Source organism: Rhipicephalus microplus, chromosome X (assembly GCF_043290135.1).
Source record: "Rhipicephalus microplus isolate Deutch F79 chromosome X, USDA_Rmic, whole genome shotgun sequence".
NCBI lineage: Eukaryota > Metazoa > Arthropoda > Arachnida > Ixodida > Ixodidae > Rhipicephalus > Rhipicephalus microplus.
Window position 1 is genome coordinate 276,113,811 of NC_134710.1, and position 23,059 is coordinate 276,136,869.

General features: G+C 43.4%; 1 long non-coding RNA gene across 1 annotated transcript; it reads left to right on the forward strand.

Moving 5' to 3' along the window:
• The first annotated feature begins 361 nt into the window (after positions 1-361).
• Positions 362-22,063, forward strand: LOC142776134 (uncharacterized). The gene is made up of 4 exons (XR_012887332.1): positions 362-701; positions 1,221-1,299; positions 6,135-6,330; positions 13,981-22,063. It is a non-coding gene; the product is annotated as an uncharacterized LOC142776134 (long non-coding RNA).
• Positions 22,064-23,059: the final 996 nt, after the last annotated feature.

The following is a 23,059-nucleotide window of genomic DNA, read 5'->3' on the forward strand; positions in this document are numbered from 1 at the left end:
TAGGTCCAGTTTGTTACTGCTTCGATTAGAATCAATGGTATCATTGCAGAATGCTTAACTGCCATTTGCAATTTCGCGCGACCGGATGTTTACGAGCCATAAGTCAACACCAGCTGACAGCTGCACTACGGAAGCCAAAATACAAATTTTTGGTTGCGTGAAAAAAAAAGTAATGAGACCAATCAAATTTACTGCAGGCTTTTTTATGCGCGCGAAAAAACGTGAATTTATGGATTTGAAATTGTGTCAACGAGTTTTTTCTTTCTCGCCAGCTTCAAGTTTTTTTTTCATTGTAACTTCAGGAGAGTCGGTTAACGACAAGCTGCCAAGACAAGCCCGTTTCGGAGTCATTCGTCGTCAATATGGCGCTTGCAAGTTGTGCGATGAGGTTTGTTGCTTTTCTTGTGCTACCGGGTTTAAACGTTTTCTGTGTGCAGCCTCTATGCCTCATCGAACTGTGCGGCAGGTGTGAAACAGATGTGGTTCAGTAAAACCGTGAAGGGTCATTTGAAATGCGGGGTGCACCAAAAGTCACGTTCGTCGTTTGCGAAGACGGTTACCGCGCCGTTGTGGACAACCTCGAGAAATGCTTCATTTCGCTGAGCGTTGCCGATATGGCGAAAAAGGCCTTTATCGACAAAATGAGCCGGGTAAGGACATCAAGAAGAGCTGCTATTACAGGGATGTCCACCTTCTTTGAGGTGAGTGTCATTTTATTTTCCATGACGTTTTCGCTGGCGTGCGTTTAGGCGAACAAAGGAAGGCACAACGATAACATGTTTGAGTGCGTGTGTGTTTTATTTGTTATGTGGCACATTTTATCCGTGTGTTGTGTATGTTGGAACGCTGCACCTGATACCGCACGCTCGTGTCCCATGGGATCTTTCGATCGCAATCATGACCGATCTGGATTAAAATGTATGTGCGGCTGCACAGTGACATAAGTTGTAGCTGGCACTGTTGATCGCGATCAAAAACCACATTCGGGTCGGCCCTGATGGCGATGGAAACGTCCGGTGTGACACCGGTAGAGTTATTAATATATGAACAAGTCGACGTCGCTATTCCTGATGGCCAACCTGCACTACATTGCATTTATTTATTGTTCGCATGTAATAGTCACACATTCTACGTTTTCATTTCTGTGTGGTTATTTATAGTAGCCTGCTCTCCAACTTTATGTGTTCTCTGATTAAAGTATTTTTACTCACCTCGTGCAGATGGAGAAAAAAACGACTCGCCGTGCAACACAATCGTTTCTACCAGAGTGACTGTGAAAGAAACGTCAGAACTTGGAAGGTAACTGTGGTTTAATAGTAAAACTGATTTTAACAACATATACGAAATGCTAACTTCCAATGTCCTGGTTGCTTTCACAAGCCGCACGTCTATACAATAGTCGCTCATTCAAGTACATTTGTGCTAATTGGCTAGGCAAGGGCCATTCATTCTATGTTGCATTTTTTTCAAGTTCTGTTCGGTCGTGAAGTAGTAACCAGAGCGAAAATGAAGACTGCTTCATTTGAAACGTTTAGGTACGTATACCAGCTACATCTGTACATATTTGCCATTTTGATTCAGACATTTGTCAGTGTGTAGCACCAACTCGTTAATTTATTTATTCACAATACTGCAGTTTAGCATAGCCCAAGCTGCAGTGGAATTACAAGAAAGGAGAATGGTACAGAAATAATTAATAACAATACTGGCACCACACATAAATAGGTCAGTTTTGCCAGGATGATTCTTACAAAGAAAAAGAACAGCACTAATACTTAGCAACCACACTTTTGACTTAGTAATGTAAGAGTCTCAGTGATTTAGTATTCAGCCCAACAAATGTTGATCAAGGGCTTCATCAGAACTGGCTGCCTTGCAACTTCCTTTACTCTCCGCCTAGAAGTTCAGTAAGCGAGTCTGCATCAAGCAGCAGAGCGAATAACAGGACTGGGTGAAAGCACAGGCCTCCTAGCCAGCATTTCATGTTAGCAAAAATTTGGCAATCAGAGATAGCTAAGTTAGGTCTGTAGGGTGTTGGGCGACTGAACTTCCCGCTGCTTCCTCTGTGGCCCCATGTTGTCATGAAAAAAAAAGACAGTGTCACTTATGACATCTCTCTTTGCTTATTCTTAATTGCACTCTGTAGACATTTGAGAGTTAGACCTACAATACTGCAGTGAGGGTCATGCCATGTCCCATGAATTAGTGAGGCATAAACTTGCAAAGGCTCGTGGGATGCATGCAGTCTGCACCAGCTACCATTTCAATGGCTCTCCGTGTGCTGCATCACTCCTTGAGTATTGGCTTTTATCCGTGTCACTCGCTTTCTTCATGGTAACCCAACGCATATGCTGCAAATTTCTAGCACACAATAGCACGGCTGCACCTACGACTGACCACAAAAGAGAAGCATGTGCTGTGATTGCGAAATAATATTTTCATTTGAAGTGGCAAACAACTGACTGTATGTGCTATCACAATTATGTGTTTTCTTTTAAGTGGCGTGGCCTTGGTTGTCACGTCTTTGAACTAATTTTACACTTGCTATTAATGCACATCACCGACTAATGTGCTTATTTTTACGTGTTTGCTTCAGTGAGGGCGCTCAGCTGTTTTTGTATTTGCAATTGAAACACTGTCGCTGTCTCAGATTGTTGGATATATAGTATCTTGTATCAACGTTCACCATGTGCAATGAGTATCATATGTTACTAAAACTACGTGTTCAGCGGTGACGGCCTGGTAAAATGTTCAAATGTGCATGAATGACAGCGACTTTTATTTAGTAAAGTTGAGCTTCTTAGGCGTTTCGGCATTGCATCGTTTTGGTGAACAAGCTGGTCTAGGCGATGCTCACCTCATAGTCAGGCACCGTGTTTGTTAAGCCTTGTTACCTGTCCTGCTCGCATGTGCACCAGATCAGGTATGAATAAATTGACTACTACGGAATGAATCCTTGGAGGAACAGTTGAAATCACTAGAAACACATTGTATACCTGTTCTATAAATAGGATAGTGGAGCGCCCTTTCTTGTCTACATAGAATTACTGACACATCATTTTTTCCAACTGGTGCGAAGTCATCGCCTTCTTAACCACTACTAATTGTGTATACATCACTGCAGTTGGTGCCGTGGATTCCACGGTGTCACCCCTGGCATGATATCGTGTGGCTGTTGGCTGCTCTGTCTTGCTATTTTCTGTATCGTGCTCAGAGCTGGCTGCACGTTGCATAGCGGCCGTGCATTTTAAAGCAAATGCCGTATGCTTGTCGTAGCTGTGTAGATAGTGATTGTGGTTGTGATGATGAAAACTACACATCCAAACAACTTTTGTACTTCAGTCTTGGCGCCTTAGATTCTCTTTCGACGTGCCAATATGTTGATGGCACGTAGTCAACCTGCCATGGATCTTTTCTTGGAGCGCCTGTATATAAATACCAAATGTATCAAACGAAACCATCCATACAGGATTGTCGATGAATATTACTCACCTTACGCTAGGCATCCAAAGGCTATACCACTCACCATATCTCTCCACAAAATCCACTTCAATTTTATATCTTTGTTCCAAGGAAATCTGAACATTTTTTCCCATTTGGCACTATTTTCGGCATCTGCACAGCCGACTATGATGGTGCAAATGACTAGATTGCAGCACAATTGAAAGAAAAGCCCTGTCTACGTCTCCAAAACGCGGCCAGCGAAACAGCGTGCCTCGGATATCTTTAACTAGGAGCCGATGCAGATGGCAAATCTCATGAGCCTTTGTGGGTTAATGCCTCACCTATTTTATCAAGGAAACACCACCATTTATCTCCCCAAACACAGCAGCCATGCACTTCTTCTTGAAGAAGGTTCACTTGAATTTCTTTGCGCTCATCGGAATGCTTCCACTGTTTGTATTGCATCTTCAGTTCTGGAGTACATCATGGTAGTTCCAGAGAAATGTCAAAATGGCACCCGTTTATCGTTTTGTTTTCATGACCAGTCAGCATTTTAGGAACTGACTGCACGCAGTTTGCAGCACTAGAGTCTCACTCTGTGTCCAACCATGGTATACCATCTGTGCTGTATTGAGCTGACTGCAATATTTTGGGAAATGAATTACTCAGCTCAAACATTCTGACCCAATGATTTTCCCGAATTATCTGATCCGTTCAGTCAACAAAATCATTGTTTTACACTTGCTTCATTCCCAGTCAGTCTGCATTGTAAATATTGTGCATCATGCTTCTAATTTCCTACACTATTGTAGTGCCTTGCTGTTATGTATTGAAAGTGGTGCTGTACACATTGCTCAATATTCGATGAATTTCAGCTGCACTGCACTGCTCAGAACCCTGAAATTGAATTCTAGCACACACTTCACACTTATCCGAAGCATGCTTACATGGGTGCTTTGCGTAAAGAACTGAAAGCTGGAAATTCATAAGATAGACGGGCACACTAAAGAAATCGTACAACACATATGTGTTGCATCATGAAATTTTAATTGCTTTTTATTCGGGGGCCATTTTGACTTTGAAAAATATAGGCATTGTATTTTATGAGCTGAAATGTACCTCTGGAGTGTCAACATGCCAAAGCAAGCTTCTCAAGTTATACTCATGCTGACTGTATGTTTGTTACGTTCATGAAGCAGTTAATTTTGTAATGATTTGCATAAATTCATGTGGCTAAATCACTGCATAAACATCAGTCTGCAAATATGATGTGCAACTATTGCATAGTTATAAATTAAGGAGCACATGCAGCTGTGGCGGTCAGCAACACAGCAGACAGTATAATATTCAGGTGAATATTCACGGCTACCTATGAAGTAATATATGACTTAGTAAGGTAGTTACTGCCACTCTAGTTTTGAGGTACGTGTTACTGGAAAGTACAGACTTCGTAGTATGTTGTGTTTATCGAAAAATTCTCAGAAAGTGCTCCTGGAGAGTGAATGATAATTCGACAAGGTTTGAAGAGTAGGCCCTTGCTCAGTCATCGGTCAATATTTAACATGGAAGTGGAAGAATCACTGAGAATAAAAAATGCACATCTGTGCATCTACTTAAGCACTTTCTTGAATGCCCATGCATACACGGCTTTATTTCGCATTTACTCGGCAAATAGAAACAGGAAAGATGGTGGTAGAGGAGAAGAGGCTACTTATTTAGCACCTCTTGAAAAAAGTGGGGAGGTGCTTGCTCTGTTAGGAGTGCTTACCCTGGATTTTATGGCATTTAGAGCATCTCTACTGAGTGGTAATATTTTGGGTTTATATATACACTCCCAAGACCACCCCACCCCTCTAAAAAAAAAGTCGCAGAAGGCAGCGATTCAAGAAAAAAAAAGAGCCCTGTAAGATGGCTCTGGCAATTAGAAGCTTGTTTGATTGAGCCTCCTCCAGAAAATTTTTACAATGGAACGAGTGAATTGAGCAACAAATAGAGGCTTTGGAGGAAAGGAATGACAGACCTCAGAATCCCTCTCAGCCATAGGTCGGCAAACTCCCTCACAAGCCGAGTCACTCAAACTCGGATTGGGCCATATATGAGAATCTGAATGAGCCATATGTGCAAATACATTTTTTGATTGAGTGAGCTTCACATTTTTTTGGTCGGCCTGTGCTTTCAACACACCTTCGACAATTTAAAGATAGAATTTTTGGTGAGCCTGTATTTCGCGCTCTCTTCTTTTTTCATTCATCTATAGTTAACACTGGCCCATCTGCCCTATGTAGGTATGGCCGAAGCTAAAAGGAACATTTTACTTTACGCCTGTATGGTAATCAACAAAACTTTTGGTGTGTTTACGAAACAAATGTGAGTCCAGCTTCTTGTCCCCTCTCATTGTTTTTCAGCATGACATTATATCTCGCCTAGTACCTAGTCTATTGGTGGCCATAATTCATTGATGTTGTGTCTATTTATCACTTTCTTTAGCACCTGAGCTATGTTGTGAATGTAAGGACTACCCACGACACACCCGTTACATGCTACGCTTCTCGCTTATTATGTTCACAAAAGTCCATCATAAATCTCTACCAACAAGCTCAGCTGTCCATCACTCTAAGTTGCAAATTTCTACAATGTAGTGAACATTCTTTTTCATGATTTCTTAATACCTACTATATGTCACCCCTTAGGTTTCAGTCATATCCTCCAGGTCAGGCTCCTTCGGCACAAACACTACAGCTGCTGTTACCACCACCACGGCCTATATTTCACTTCAGCCATTGCTGCATCACAACCAGTATTACACTTTCTGAGCCGCTACCACAGTCCTTCCCAATGATGCCTCACCTTGACAGGGCTTCACATGCTTCCAAAGGAAGCTATCAGGCAAGTGTGTACTGTTAAGAAATTTAGCTTTCATTAGCATTGATGTTTTCAATGGGCAGATTAATTTACAAGTCTGCCAACTTCATGCTTCTTGAACAGGGTTGAACCTACGTGTGTCTGTCAGTGTAGGGAACCAAGTTTATGTGAATTTCAAGGTAGCCTATTTCTATTTTATTTTACAATACTGCAGGCCTCTTCTCAGGCCCATGCAGGAATGGGTTGAACTTGAATACACAAAAATGTGAGGAAAATAAATAGACCTTATGTACAAAGAAAGTAAGAGCAATAAATATGCACATTGTACAGTAAGCAAGGTGTTCATATAAGTTCTGAATTCTGTTCATAAATTTGACAGAAGAGGAGTTCACAATATCAGCGGGCAGCATATTCTATTGCGAAATGGTGTGCAGAACTGAATAATATTTGTAAGGGTTATGTTATTATTTCTGTGTATGAAGAAAGCAGGGCAAGCAAAAATTAGAAGAAAGTACTTTTTCATTGTTTGCTAGATATGAAAGCAGATTCTTTTTCCACAATTTTCGTGTACCGTGCAATCCTGAGCAAGTGCTCCCACTATGGTGAAGGTGATGAGAATCGGAGGGGGGGGGGGGGGTTCTATCTCGGTCTTGCATCAAAAATCAAGATTGTGGTGAAAAAGTCGCATGTGCTTCCAATGAAACTGATACACTTTAATAAATATGCATGAATTCACTATGATTCTGCAACCTCGTTGCGCTTCTAAATAAAGAAAGTGAAGGAGACTGCAGAAATGGCAGGAAGGCGGGGGGGGGGGAGTGCTTGCTCAGTTGTTCATGCATGTTTTAAATATCTTGAAAGAGAGAGGATGGAACTCGCTTGGGTGGGGGCGCTTGCTTGAGTTATTACAGTATTGTCCTCATCCTGCGTATCTTTTTTTAATCAACTGAAACAAGCGACCTGAAAGTAAATGGCCCTTTTGTAGCTTATTGTAGCATTTGTAGTTTATTTTCTTTGTAAATTGACGAAAAGCATGAAGTTTAGCATTCTTTAGCGAAAAGAAAAAGCTGTCCAACTAGTAATGTTTACGCATTTACTGAACTCAGACACAGTGAAATAGATAAGGTGGCACAGTAAAAAAATAGGTCAGCACAGAAAAAACTGCAATTTTCATTGCATAAGTAGAGCTCCATCTTCTTGAAGTGCCATTTTTCGTTATGTCAGTATGATCATTTTGAAATGGCAAAAGATTTCATGCTGATTGTTTGTGCACATACTCAAGCAACACACGGTGGTGTACTGAATTGAACTTGATCTTTTAGAATAACTTTCATTTGATCTAAAAAAGTGTGCAAAATGTCCAAAATCATGTACAGGAGCAAAAAATGCAATTTTTTAAATAAAATAAACCATTCTTTGGTTCGGTCAATAGAACACAAGGCTCTGAACAAATTAGTATAAACTTCTGGTTGCTCTCATTATTACATGCTTAAAAATGATTACAATAGGGTAAAAAATACGTGGAAGTCTTGGACTTGCCGGTCTTCTCTAATCGACACAGTGCTCTGAAATAACGCAGTGTTTACATACACACGCAGAGCTGCCTTATTCAGTAATGGCAAAGTAGATACATGGTGCAGAAAAGTTATTGTTGCTACCCCTTAATTGGAGGCAGTAACCGGGTAGACTCCAATGGCTGACTTAACAGCCCCCAAAATGCACTGCTAAAGCTTGAACAGTTTAACATCAGGTCCTTTTAGCAGGGGTGCAACAGCTGCGCCTATCGCGCCAATTTGATACAATTCCCGATTGTTGCACCGAGCTGCGCCAAACCCGTGAAATTGTTAAAATTGCACCACGCTGCGCCAAAATGCCCAGCCAGCCTCAATTTTTTTTTCAGGTGTACTAATTGCGGTGAGCAGTGCAGGCCATGTCGGCCACCTGCAGATTTGCGCCATCAGTCAAAGCGCGCAGACCCGAAGTAAAGTGCCTAGAATATACCTAAAATAATCTAGCCACCCACCCTATGTTCGTGAGACGTGATCGACCAGATAAAGTAACAAAACTGCATGCCTATCGGTCCGCTGACCACAACAGATACGTATCGGCGGGACGGCAGAACTTTAAAACAAAAATGTGGTGGTGTAGCCACCAACCCTTCGCGGAAAATGTAAGTTCTCTTGCCAGAAACGCGGCTATGGCTTATTAAGGCTCGAACAAGCTCGACGTGCTGCAAATGCCGGCATTGATTACCTTAGCAGTGGCACATAACAAATTTTGGCTGGAAGCTGAGTCCTTGCCACGGTCTTGGCGATAGATATCTAGTACTGTCGCCGGGGCAACAGGCGTACGCCGTTGTTACTTTATCTGGTCAAACTCGTCTTGCAAGGTAGCCGAAGCGGCACATAGCCCCATGCTGAAAATAGTGGGTTCGAAGGGGGTGGTGAGTGGTTAGCAAACTTGTTGTCTTTGGTTCTAAAGCTGCTTGAGTCACCTTTGCCGCGCTAGACCGGTGCCCGCGAAAAAGCGTGTTGAGATTTACAAGGGGCTGTTCGCGATACTGGGACACCTCACATTTTGCTCAGTTACTAATGCGTTTGTACACCGTTAAATTCTGAGTACCAGTATAATTACCGACGTATAAATAAGCTACTGGCAATCATTTGAAGCAGTGTGTGACATTTATGCTTCTCTACAGAAATAAACTAAATTGTGCGCCAATTTTTTTTTCACCACCTCTAGTTCTCGTTTTTACTAATCTTCCAAATTTCAAGCTCACAATATCGGCAGATTGATATTGAAATTCTCAGAGTTTGTCAATTGATTTAACAGGTGCAGTAAATGCTAATATGGACTTTATCATGGGCTCCTTAGAGAGGTGGTTCAAAATACTACCTTAATTAAAACAGTAGTAAATACTATGCTCACACTACATAATTTAGGTTATGTTGAATTGTTTATACATGTTTTTTCTCTAAATGTAAGCCGCCTTTTTTATAGTGCTCCAAATTCGCTATGTCATGATAAAAATGCATGTCTTTTTTTTCATAACCATCTCCGAACTTGGAATTTAGTGCTCCAAAAGTAACACTTTGCTGCTCCAAAAATTGCTCCAAATGGTATTTTGGCGGTTGCACTCCTGTTTTAGCATGCCAGCAAATGCCGGTTGGGGTCCAAAGATAAAGTCTGAGCTCAGAGTTTTGTTACAAGCATGAAGCAATGAAGGAAATAGGAGCAAATGGGAATGCTATAGAAAGATTACCACTTAACTCTTCAGATTCAATTTCACAAAACGAAACACTGGTTAAAGTCAATGTCGGTGCTTCTGAGAGTGAGTCGGTTTTTGTGCTGTCGGTAGTCTCAACGAATAGAAAGTGCTGAGAGCACACCACGTAAACAAGCCGTGTAGTGATATTTATCCAAATAGCACGCACCAGCACTCGTAACTGCGCCCTTATGTTCAATGGTAGCAGCTGTTGAAAGTGTCCATATAATTGCCATTGCAATATTTTATTCTAAATGAATGGCTAGTTAAATCACTGGACAACTCAAATGGGTTTAACAATGATTGTGAAACAATCAAGTATTGCTCATCACAAGCATGAAACTCAGGCACTACAGATTATTCAATGCTTCAAGCAATGATTCCGTCACCAGCCCGACTAGTCCCTCCATGTAGACTGCAGTATTGACCAGGGGCTCCCCTGCTGCAGTCGGTGAATACTTGTTACTCCTCAGTGTCTCTGTGTGAGACTCTCTTTCAAAACACCTCCTCAGTGACTGCACAGCATCTATAAAATCTTCATCATAGACTGACTGACTCATGCCCTAATAAGGTGCTATTAGAAGCTGTTTGGTATGCAGAACATCACACTGCATTGTTTCAAATTTTTTCTGGCCAGTGTTTTTCTCCGCAGTGATGTAAGATGATCGATGGTACTACTTAATAATGTAACACTTCTCTGGACAACCGAGAACTCTTCTATATCATAACACATTGCCTTACCAACTGAACCACTTCTGCATTTACCCTGTCTCTGCGTGCTTATATTGAGCAGCACCCTGCATAGGTTAAAAAGAAATCTGCGAATCATTCACACTCACTCATAAAATATCTTTTTTTCCTTAGGCCTTACTAGTAGACTCAGACTCGCATTGATTGACTCAGACTCGCGGCTCAATGCAAGTCTGACAAGTCTGGTGAGTCGACTTCCGAGCCCGTTAAAATATGATGATCTTTTTCACACATGGTTTCAATGCTCCTTAATAGCAATATGTTGTATAATTGGTGCTCCAGTTGATGATCTTTTACACACATGGTTTCAATGCTCCTTAACAGCAATGTGTTGTATAATTGGTGCTGCAGTTACAACCTTTCAATCTCAGACACCTTTATATAGTGCCTGCAACCCAGTAAGGTAATCTCTATTCAAAGAGATGGCACCTCAGATACTTTATGAGAATGTCCCGGGAAGAAATTCACAGGAGGGCATGTCAAGGAACCTTGACTCCCCCCCCCCCTACTTGTAGTTCCGGCCTCTCAGCTATAAATATTGAGTCGGTGCACAAATGCTTGTGCATTGAGATATGTGTGAGCTGTGAAAATTGAGAGCTCAAGGCGCAAATCCATGTGGAGGGAGGCCGCTACACTGCCACGAGACACTGCAAGGTGCCAGCTGGAGCACCTATTATGCAATATATTGCTTTTATGGAGCACTGAAACTATAGGTGAAAAAGATAATCATATTTTAATGGACTCGTAAGTTGACTCACCAGACTTCGTCATTAGTCACTAACAACACAAAAACCCTTCACTCTTGGGAGCACTCACATTTGCTTTAACCAGCGTTTTGTTTTCTTTAGTTAAGGGAGATTGAATCCAAAAGAGGTAACTGCTAATATCGATTTTCAATTGCTATAATTCTTGAACAAGGGTGCCAATAGTTGCCATTTGCACCCTGGTTCGAGGAATATTGACATGACTCATCCATGCATAGCAAAATAAAGGCAAAGGCTTGAAATGAATAAGTTTCTTGCATGCTTTTCTCATAGCACTGTAGCGGCTTCCACATGACGTTGTGTCCCGAGTTCTCATTTTTTTCGGGGGGCTTTTGCACCAGCATTTGGTGTGAAGCATGCTGGCTACTGCGCGGTGCCTTCTTTCAGAGGAGGGTGCAGGAGCATGCATGCTTCAGAGAAACAGCTATTGATAGCTCGTGTAGCTGCAAAGGGCTCATTAGGGGCTGTGCTTGGGCGCTTCTTTTTTAATGCTGTTTAAGTGCTCATTTGTGTCAGCTGCGGTTGCATGCTTGTGTGGAATCACCTTATTTTATGGCTGACTTAATTATAAATTTTTTTTTGCTTTTCGGGGGGCAGCACCCAGTGGGGAGACTGCCGCTTACAGTTCTGGCCCTCATAAATAACAAAGTAGGCAGCTGTGCTTTTTTTTTGAAAATTTTTGTTTGCTGTTGATGCATTAATACTAATCTCTACCAGTTCCACGACATTCCTCATGCATGCCATTTACACTCCTGCTGCTTGCACTTATCTTTTTTATATCCATGTACTGTATTTGCTCACATAATAATTGCATTTTCTTCATTTTTGAATAGTTTACTGATTTAAAGGTGTGGTTTGTACAGTGGGTAAAGTTTTGGAACAGGTCGACTAAATTTAAAACTGGAAGCTGGAATTGTGATGACTACGTTGTGCCATAACAAAACCATATGAGGTTGAAGAGTTCCTACCTTCATGTTACAGGCACATGTTCGCATTGCCTTGTAATGAAGAAGCCCTGAAAAGCCTTTCCAAGTAATCATCAAATGTCTTCATTAGAGAAACTTATTCATCCCAAATCGACTGTTGGAAAAAATTTTGCAATCTGCGAAGTACTAGCGGAGCTACAGGAATTTGTCACATGCTTTACGTACTTTCTTTTACCTTTCGTTCGAGTGAGCTCACTCAAAGCCACGCGGGAGGGGATGACTGGGGACAAGAAGCTATGCCTTTTTATCAACGTGCGTTCTGAACTTGAGCTCTTTTATTTTTATTCCCCCCCCCCTTTTTTTTCTTCAAACATGGGGCTTCTTCTCAGTGTAATCACGAACAGGTGCACGGGCATGTGGCAGCCTCCGGTTTCGGTTGTACACATTGCACTTGAAGCGCAGTCAGTTGAATTTGGAGCCTTATTTGTTCAGGGGAAACAGCGTTTTTCAGGTGACTGATAATAAATTATGAATAACAAGGTGCGTGTTGCCCTATTATGTCTGTCTCACATGCTCTCAGGTGCCTCGACTACCCTCGGCAGCAATTTCTGACCATGCCCGAAAAGGGTTGCTGGGCGACTTAAATTGCTTCATGGAGAGTGTTGTGTATACTATACTGAATTTGTGAAAGAAATGCCCATTTTAGCATGCCTAATTCCTGTATATCTGCCATCTGCTACACTTTATAAGAACAATTTGAAAACGATTTAAGTGATGACAGTAGATGATCGGGGCCCTTAAATTGCTGGACATTAAATGTTACCGTCAAGGCATTTGAAAAACAGGAGGAAAAGCTCTCTCTGGTGCAAGTGTGCCCTTAATTGGCTATGCTTCATATGGTTTTGCCTGCTTCAACATCATCAAAGTGCTTGAAGAACAAGGAGAATAATTCTCTGTGGCACGAGTGTGCGATAAAATGCTCAACTATTTCTGGTTTTCCCACTTCTCTTGAACTTTATTGTTATAATATGTGTGCCAAAGTGAATTCTAATATTGAAGTGTGTGTGCAAATTGAATATTTTTCTGAAATTTCTTGAATACTTCTAAAATTTTTTTCAAATACTTCATGTGAAATTCTAGAAAAAAGTTGGAGAGGCTTCCAAAGTTTATTCTTATGAGATGAAAGTCTTCCTTTTGGCAAAATTGATAAGTGTTGGTAAGGTGGCGTTTCGTAGTTGCCTTATAAAGAATAAGGCACTGCACAATTCAATTTATGTAAGCACGAATGTGTTTATATGCACGATTTCATGCAGCCGAAGAGTTGATCAAATTTCAGGTCAAAAACCACTATAAATAAGCCCTTGCCTCTGCCATACCTATCATCTCCTTCTTAGGATCAACCTTTTCTAGAGTCAGTACATTTGTGACCGTAGCAGAGCCAGAAAGGCAGCTTTCACGCAATACGAGTGTGATGAGGTGAAACATATTAAAAATTTGGAGGGTCCCTTTCAGTCAGACATTGACTTTATTTTGTCTCTGGTAAGTTATAATAGTTCAAATAGCAAAATTTGCAGTACAAATTGAATCGAATAGCAAACATTACTAAAAAGATATTCAAAAATATGAATATTTGTGTACCCCTACTTATTGTTTACTTCACATTTTTCACCCCATTTTTCGTTCTCAGTAGAAAAGACATGTGCCCTTCTAAATGCTGTGCTAAGGCCACAGATCACAACTTATGCACGTGCCTAGAGCTCCACGCATATTCTTCTGTGAGACCTTCTATTCACCTGTTTGAATTCAAAATTGTGGAACCTCTTGGATCAATTTTCACTATTGAAACTTTGTTTTTTGAAGTAGTTGTGCTAGTAAGTTTTAAGTGTTAAAGCAATAATTTGAGAGTGAGTGTAACGATGTTAACTCCCACACAAGAAAAAACGATCACAGAGACATTTTTCCCCTGCAGGTTCATTTGAGAGGCAGAAGAAGGAGCAGTGGGCTTGGCTGCGGTCGTGATGCGAGGAGGCCACAAAGCTCCTGTGGAGTGTCCTTAAGGCTTCAGAACAAGAGCCTCATAGTAGCCCCGTGTTGGAGTATTTGTGCATCAAGAGGACAAACAGGTGCCCCTGAACGGGGCCCTGACAGTGAGAAATTTGGAGGTTGTGGCTAGTGATTATTGCTTAAAGAGGTACTGACGCAAATTTTTGTCTTGCAATATTAGCATTGTTGACAGCCTATTAGTCACAATGTGGCGGATTGCTTGCTGCAGCATGGGACAGATGGACAATTGCTGTCTGTTTATTACAGACTAGTTTTATCTTGGCACAGCTCTGAGAACACGAGCCACGGAATGCAACAAATGCCAGCTAGTGTGCTAAATGGTACACATAAACGGGGCTTCCAGGTGTAAGCACTTGCACAGCAGGTCTATCAATAGTGAAAGTGGGCGGTGACAACCGACACAGTAATCAAGCCGCTGGGGCAAACAGCTCCCGCTCGGCGCTTCTGGCTTAAGAGATGGTCCACCATGGCGTATTGTTCTTCTTCCTCCTTACACACAGAACACTAACGCACTTCCGTGCTGCCTGCGTTATGTGCTCACATTCTTTTGCTGCTGCATATGCAGCACAATGTCGTTGTCGTCAAGTTGATCGTTCTCGTTTGGGTGCAAAGATTTTCTTGGGGCATCCTCACGTTTCACATGTTTACATTAGGCATGGACACAGCAGTCACTGAATAGTAGCCTGCTAGCACAAGTGTGGCCAAAAGGCAACAACGACTATGATGTCAATAATGTAGCTGTGCCAACTCTGAGCTCGGCAACAATGGGGGCACCTGGAAGTTGGGACTCAGCTTCAGGTCACTTTCAGTGATTCAATGATGCGAGATGCGGCATATAGCACTGGTTCAGGCACGCAAACTTTATTATTCATATAATTGGCCGTCCGAGCTATAATTGTTCATCCAATTTGTAGATATACGCATGTTCAAGGGAATCGATGTCGTAGGCTATATTAGCCACAAAATTTTGTGTCAGTACTCTTTATGGTATTTTGCTTTATGTTTTAACTTACAGTTAAACAAATAACTAAATTATTTAGTAAGTGCTACATGTATTTGCCCAGTACTAAGCAAATGGTTTTGCAAAATTTGTGAATCGGCCAGCAGATATGCATGCACCTAGCAGGCTGAGAAAGATAAACACATTTCCTTGCAAAATGTTTCATCATATAAATAAATTCGAGGATGCAAAAATATTTGTCTTGTTTTTCTCAAATGTCCCGACACTACACTACATACAACACTTCCACCCCTTTATTCAACTGCACTTTCGAAGCACCAGTGAATTGCCCATTGTGGCATATTCATATTTTTTACACTTTATAAACTGGCATAGCCTTATTACCATGCTTAGGCAAACATTACTTATGACCCTTACTACTTGCCCAAAGTAACCGGGGTTGTTCTGCTGAAGGACTTGTTTTCGGGCTAGTTTATGCTTGCTTAAAATTATATGGTGTGTGGTTTTGTGTGACTGTTCTCTCTTTTTTGCACTATATTATGATTTTCAGCAGGACCAGAGAATTCCTCGGACCCCTATCACCTATATTACCCACAAACCCTATAACTCCTGTATGGCCCATATACCCCATATGCCCCATAAGCCCTGTATCCCCCATATGGCGCGTAATCCCTGTATCCCCCGTATGGCCCATAATCCCTGTATCACCTGTATCCAATAACATCGTATGATACGGGTCCTATCTGTACAGGATTTTTCAGTAGGGATAATCCAAACAATACAAATATACAAAGTTCTCTCATTACCACAATTGTGCAATACTATACATCACATCATCGCAACAAACATTTTGATTCACTCGACATACAGTTGTGACACAGGATAACAAAACACAACACATTGAGGCTAAACACAGCCAAACGCATTCTGATTTGACCTCAGCACTTATTCTGTGCATTTCGAGCGGCGCTTGCGCCCTTTCTTGCGGTGCTCTCTCGATCTCTTCTTATTGTTTTTCTCGTTTTGTTCCGGCGAGCCCCTTCCAACGACGGTATCTGAGGCGGCGTCTCAGCCATCGTTGTCACTTCCGACATTGTTAACGGGTCGTGACGCTCAACCGATCCTGCCCGGTTATTCACCCGGTTGTTCATGTCACGACATTAAGCCTGGCTGGCCGACTTCGTCACCTTTACACTGTCGCTCGGTTGAGGTCGTGCCGACGTAAGTCCAGCTGCTCAGCATGTGAACTCAGTCAACACGATCATCTTCTCATTCACTGTATCTTGCACCGCGGCTTCACCTTGGACTCGAGTGAGATGCGTCACGAAATGCTCCTTCATTGTATCTCGCGGTCGTTGGGTTGGCGAGGGCTCCATCTTCGGGTCTTCTGCCAATCGTTCTGGATCATTCGACCGTCGCGCCCCGTCGATGTTTCCGATGACGAGGTCGTACAGGGGGGTCGTCATGCATAGTGCAGTAACCTTCCCACGTAAGTACGGGGTTTCAACCTCAATCTCTGCTTCGGGAAGCATCCGAACCGTACTGTCAATTAGACAAACCGGTTTCGTTCTGCCTGTTAACTCACTTTCCAGTACCAAATTTCTCCGCATGATAACCGTGGAGCTACCGGTATCTCTTAACACTGTAACCTTTTTGCCCGCAACTTTTCCAGGCAGCGTTGGCATTCCCTTCGTAACACTGGTTGGCTGTTTTGACATTACAGCACCCACAATAGGAAGTTTCTGCCCATTTTTCAACTCTACGAATCCATCGGTGACGTCATCAACGGTTTTTGGTGCCTCTTGCGCACAGGATACCTGGTGAGTTTGACTCGCTCTGTTACGACATGCGTCTGCCTTGTGCCCAGTCTGACCACATTTGAAACATTTTACAATCTTAGGGCTCGTGAAGTTAGTTCTACAGTTGTTAGCGCGGTGACCCACTCGGTTACACAGAAAACAATGCGGAATGCTCTCCGGTGCACGCTTCTTTTGTTCGGGTGTCAAATTTTTTGAATCTTCAGGACACTCCTTCTTGACCTTGGCCAAATTAGTTCCACCTTGCGCTTCCAAGAATTGATCAGCCAATTCAAGCATGCCTTCAAGTGACTCAGCCTTCCTCTCTTTCAAGTACAGCGACAGGCTTGGGTGGCAACTAGTAAGAAATTGTTCTCTAATTAGGAGCTCTCTAAGCTCATCGTACTCCTGCACTGTCCCTGAAAGTTCAATCCCTCTGTCGAAATAATGGCTAAGTCGGGCGGCGTACTGCGTAGCCGTCTCACCATCAGCTGGCTTTCCTGTCCGAAATCTGTCCCGGAAACCTTCCACAGTAAATCTAAATCGCTTCAGCAAAGCAGCTTTCACCTTTGCATAGTTGGCTGCATCGGTCGGCGTCAGCCTACCGTAAACACTGAGCGCTTCACCACTCAAGCAAGTACTCAAAGCAGTTGCCCATAGATGTTCCGGCCAATTCTGGCTTCTCGCAATCGTCTCAAATCGGTGAAGGTACGCGTCAAGGTCTTCCTTCCTTTCATGAAACGCTACGAGCAGCTTGCTTGGGTTCAAGCAGAAGCCGTGGTCCTCCCGTTCGCTGCTTTCAACTCTAGCTTGGACCGGGTTCTCACTTCGCTGTTGCAAACGGAGCCCCTCGAGTTCGATCTCGTGCTGTCACTGCCGTTCCCTTTCAGCCATCTCCGCTTCTCTTTCTTCTTTCAGCTGTCGCTCCTTTGCTTCTCTTTTTTCTCTTGCCCTTTCAGCTGCCAACTTTTCTCTCTCCAGCTCCAACTTCAATTGCTGCTCTCTTTCTTCTCTCAACTGCCGCTCCTTTGCCTCTCTTTCTTCTTTCGCCATTTCAGCTGCCAGCCTTTCTCTCTCTAACTCAGCTGGTTTTTTTTCCTTGGCCCTCTCTTTTTCTTCTTTTTCCTTCTGGGTGACCCACTTCCGTAGTTAGACGCCAGAAAGACCCATCTTCTCACCAAGAGCGACTAACTCTTCGAGATCCATGGTGTCTCGCAAATAGAACCTTGCCGCGTGCAAAAAGTATCTGCCTAAATTAGTCTATCGGAACACTCCCCTGCACTCAATAACGAGAACACTGAACAACACACAAAATCGTTCCGATAGCAGTATCAACAACTCGAGGCTCTTTCTCACTACTTTGGACAGACTGTGCACCAAAAGGTCCTGTCGCGGACGCCAGATTAATTGTCACTCGTCCCGTTCATTCGGGAGGCGATCGCCGGGCTAATTCCAAGGGCCGAAGTATCAGCCCCCCGAACCGCACCACGAAAGCGTGGACAATTTAGAAGTGGTCCTTTTTGGCGCACCAGCGGACGCCGGTTGTGGCCCAAAGAACAATCCAGAGCCGAGAGTTGATAAACAAAACAAAATTATATCCTCAATAATGGCAGATCAAAACAATACACAAGTATGCACACTCCACAATAGTTGCATACAATATGTCACCAATCAAACAACGTACTACACAGTACAATCAGCCACACTCGAAACAACGGACACAGACAACAATACGCACTACAATGTAGTCGCATGCATTGAACAACCAAGACACTTAAAGACTAAAGAGATAGAAAACCCATTCAGTCCAAAGTCCTTGGAACAAAGTCTGGATAATACTCCTCCGAGAATCACTCACTCAAAGTCCAGCGTTGTTGTCGTTCCGCTGCCCCCGAAGTTTCTTTTCCAGGAAACCTCAGTCGTTCTGCTGCCCCGAAGTTTCTCTTCCAGAAAACCTCTGTCGTTCCGCTGCCCCCGAAGTTTCTCTTTCAGGAAACGTCGCCGAAGTTCCTGTTTTAGGAAACCTCGCGTCTTCAAGTGGCCGCTCTCCAAGCTTCAAACTTCTTCGCCGGAAACACGTCGGCTTCACACATGCAGCTGTTGCCACGCGTCTTCGCTCGATAGCGGTAGACACACACTCTTGCCGGTAGCTCGAGCCTTCACCCCACAGGTGGAAATCCTCTTCTTCTCCTGCTTTGTCCCTACGGACAAAACCTTCGCCGACTACACGGCGGAATCCCTCCGCGCTCTGGCGCTAACTTCCGTCTTCTCCTGATCTCTCATCTCGGCTGCTCGATTAAATACCTCCCGCGCGAGATTCCAGAAAGTTCTCATCCTTTAGTCGGCGCAATACGCAGCGAAGGCTGGGGAGAGGGCGAGACGGTTCGAAGGTCGTCCGCGACGGATGACGCAACCCGGCATCACCACGCTCCTTTCCACCTAGAAAGTTCCAGTGCTTGCTTGGGCGCCGATGAGCGGAGGTTCGACGGCGAACCCACGCTTCCGAGGGAGAGAGTCGCGCGCCCGGGGAGTCTTTGGATGTTTGTTTTCTTTTTTTTAATCGTTGGCCTCCCGGCTCACTCTGGCGTTTCGTCGCGAGAATTTGGCGGCACGCCCTTTTTGAGCGCTCGTTCTGTGACAGACTGTGAATCATAAAGAATAGTGTTCGATGTTTTTGAACTTATAGACTTTCGTGAACCTTGATTGAATGCGTGAATGCGTTATTGACAGTGTCTGAAAACTTTCAAGTCGCTGCCTGCTATCAAAGATTATCAATCAAGAGCCTTGGTACCGGTTTTGTACGGTACTCAGTTCAAAAAGTAAGTTCCTTGTTGGGAATTTCAAACAACTTGTGAATGCTCTCTGCAGAGTGCTGCAGTTGTCGCCACCTGTCACTTGCAATACATTCCTTTACATTCTTTTCTCGAAGATCATCATCATCATTATCATCATCACAATAATTATGACTACGTCCACTGCAGGACAAAGGCCTGTCTACAGTTTCTCCAGTCAACTCGGTCCTGTGCTTGCTGCTGCCACTTTATACCCGCAAACTCCCTGATCTCATCTGCCCACCCAACTTTCTGTCTCCCCCTAACCCACTTGCTTTTTCTGAAAATCCAGTCAGCTATCCTTAATGACCAGCGATTATCCCGCCTACGCGCTACATACCCGGCCCATGTCCATTTGTTCTCTTTGATTTCAACTATTATATCCTACCCTATCATAACCAATCATTTTCCTTTCCAGCGTTCGCTGCGTCGTCCCCAATTGGAAGGTAGCCAACTGAAAACAGGAAAGAGGGAGTAAAGTTTGTGAAGGCGTAGCTTCTAATGTTTTCTGCCGAACGTATTCAGTACAGCTCACAGGTGGTGGTGTTTGCAGGCATCTTTCATACAATATCACCACATGCATACACTTTTCTGAGAAGAACAAGTGTACTAACCTTGCCCCACCCAAATACTATTATAAATGTGTGCTCATCTATTATAATTTTAAATGTGTGCTCAGCTACACGAGCACACCGTGACGACAATGCTTGACCATATTCACATCAATTAGGCCTTGTTTAGATTACATGAGTGGGAACATATGTGGTGCAGCAGTCAATGCAAATGAAGCGGCCAGGTCAGTGGACGTATTTATGATGCAAAGTCTCCTGAAGGCGTTCAAAGGGGTTGCACACATTCTTCTTGTTAAACCCTTTTAAGGTGACGATCTTCATGTCATGCCCAAGAAGGTGATCATGCGCTTACATGAGATTGGATACAGGGTTATAGCTGTTGTCCGTGACAACGACTCACTAAGCAGGAGAGCAACGAAGACGTTTCTGCCAAAACCAAAACTGAGCCCTGTTTACTCGCATTCGGCAGACCCAGCTCGACCATTATTTTACGTCGTAGATGCAGTTCACTTGTTTAAATGCATACGGAATAACTGGCTCAATCAGAAAAATGCTGGAACTTGCTTTTGTGTCGAAGTTCATCACGCTGTCCTCGATGAGCCTTGTATGCTTGTCATGGACTGCCATTTTTGCGACCCTGCGTCACGACAATTAACGGGCGCCGTACTTCCCCACTGACAGTGGGAACGGCGGGCGCATGAAAGAGAGCCGAGAAGTGCAGAATGGGGTGCTCTTCTTTGAATGTCGCCCCCGACGTTTGATCCTTTGTAACGGCGGCGGCGTCTGCAGGGTCGTGGAAGGCCGCGATGTACTCCGAACAAGGATTAGACTAGGGGACGCACCGGCTGAGAGCCAAACAGTTTGACCGTTCCCACGGGAAAACCGTGGGAAAACCCCTGGTGGCCAAGCCGTATGACAACACCCCAACAGGTTGTCACTCTCGCTATTTGAGAGCCCTCTCCTAATTAAAAAGGGGTGAGGTCAATATGTTTTTGCGGCGGAGTTTCCATCAATGAAATGTGCATGATTGGACCCATGTAGAGGTTTCTTTTTCCCAAGGAAGAGAGCGAGGGGACACGAGGAGGATTTAAGCGCAGGATTTTGCCCTGCTAGGCAGTCTAGTCACTGACCAACATGGTTTAGAAACAGATCAAGAAGTATCTCTTCTAGAAGTTTTTAGTGTGGCTCTGTATCGGCTGGCCACCTAAACTTAGCCATTCGTCTCGTTGTGACGCGATATTAACGTCTGCAACGTAGACATCGGGACTTCGCCTCGAGTTAGCTCAACCTGCCCGAGGTCACCTGCAAGCACTAGCCTCCCGGAGCCACCAGCGTTGCAACAACGCCGACATCGCAGTCATGCCAGAACTCTCTTCGAATTCTCGCATCCGATCTTCGGGGACGCAACCCTGCCGGTCATCACACGTATGCCTTCACCTGTTTATATCTTCGAACTTTCTCGTCCGTAGTTCTATTGTTGTTAGTTTGTGTAGTTTGTAATGTTTCTCTCTCGTAAGCAGATTTATAGTTTTTTATATGTATTTTTTAGTTGTATCAAGTGTTGATGAATTTTGTTAGTTGTATTGAAGTGTTGTACTAGGTCCCGTGTGCTGCAACATCATTAGAGTAAAGTTTGTTTTCTTTTCTCACGTCTCTGATCTCTTCACTGTCTCTGCTTGCGTACGGAACGAACTAACCTGCTGTCATTCCCGTCGCCGACTTCGCGCTGGCGACGCTAGAGTGGCAGCTTGTAACAATGCTCATGTGCATTCTCTGTGCAGTTATATTGTGTAATGTGATTTGTGTTTTTGGATCGTTGTGCATATTGTTTCGTACAATATGCAGCATCACATGCAGTTTTTCTTGACTCATTTATCTTGCGGTCGTTTTCACACTTTAGTCAACTGTCTTTCATGTATTGTGACATTTTGGCTTGTGTTGAACCTACAATGTTGTGTTTTGTGTTGCTACAACTGCGATAAATGAGTCGTATATTTTCTGCTAACCTACTATGTAATTTGGAGATTTCCATGTTTCAAGGTTTGGGAATGTTTGAGCATGTTTGGGCCGTTCAACATGTTTTGTTTTATTTCATTGAAATGATACCTTCACAGTGCCTGCTTTCACAAAAAACGAATATGTCTCTGATATGATGCACTGTGTCAGCCTCTTATAAATGCAATAACTTTTCAGCATCAAGTGCAATATCTTTTGCTGGCTGCTGTCTGTCTTGGTCGAGAACAGTGTGCACTGTGATGCTAATGCAAATGGCATCTGCCTGTGATAAATAAACATGTGTTACGCCATTCATGGCGTTCGTAATTTTGCGCTACACTGAAAAATTGTACGGACCTGGCGATCGAAGAACCTCGTCTAAGGCTGCAACTTGCGTGAGGAGCACGCGCGGCAAGCGCTCGCAGATGGAGCAGCCACGCAGCCGCCGAGCCAAGGTAGGCCGGCGCGACGGGACGTCTTCGACGTCACATCACATGACACGCAGGCGTGAGAAAAAGTTTTGCGGGAGTTTCGGTCGAGGTCACGCGGCGGAGCATTCGAGTTAAGCGTGCTGACGTATGTATGTATGTATGTATGTATGTATGTATGTATGTATGTATGTATGTATGTATGTATGTATGTATGTATGTATGTATGTATGTATGTATGTATGTATGTATGTATGTATGTATGTATGTATGTATGTATGTATGTATGTATGTATGTATGTATGTATGTATGTATGTATGTATGTATGTATGTATGTATGTATGTATGTAAAATTCGCGTTGAAAGACAGAGAGTCAAAGGTTAAGCGAAAGGCAAGGAG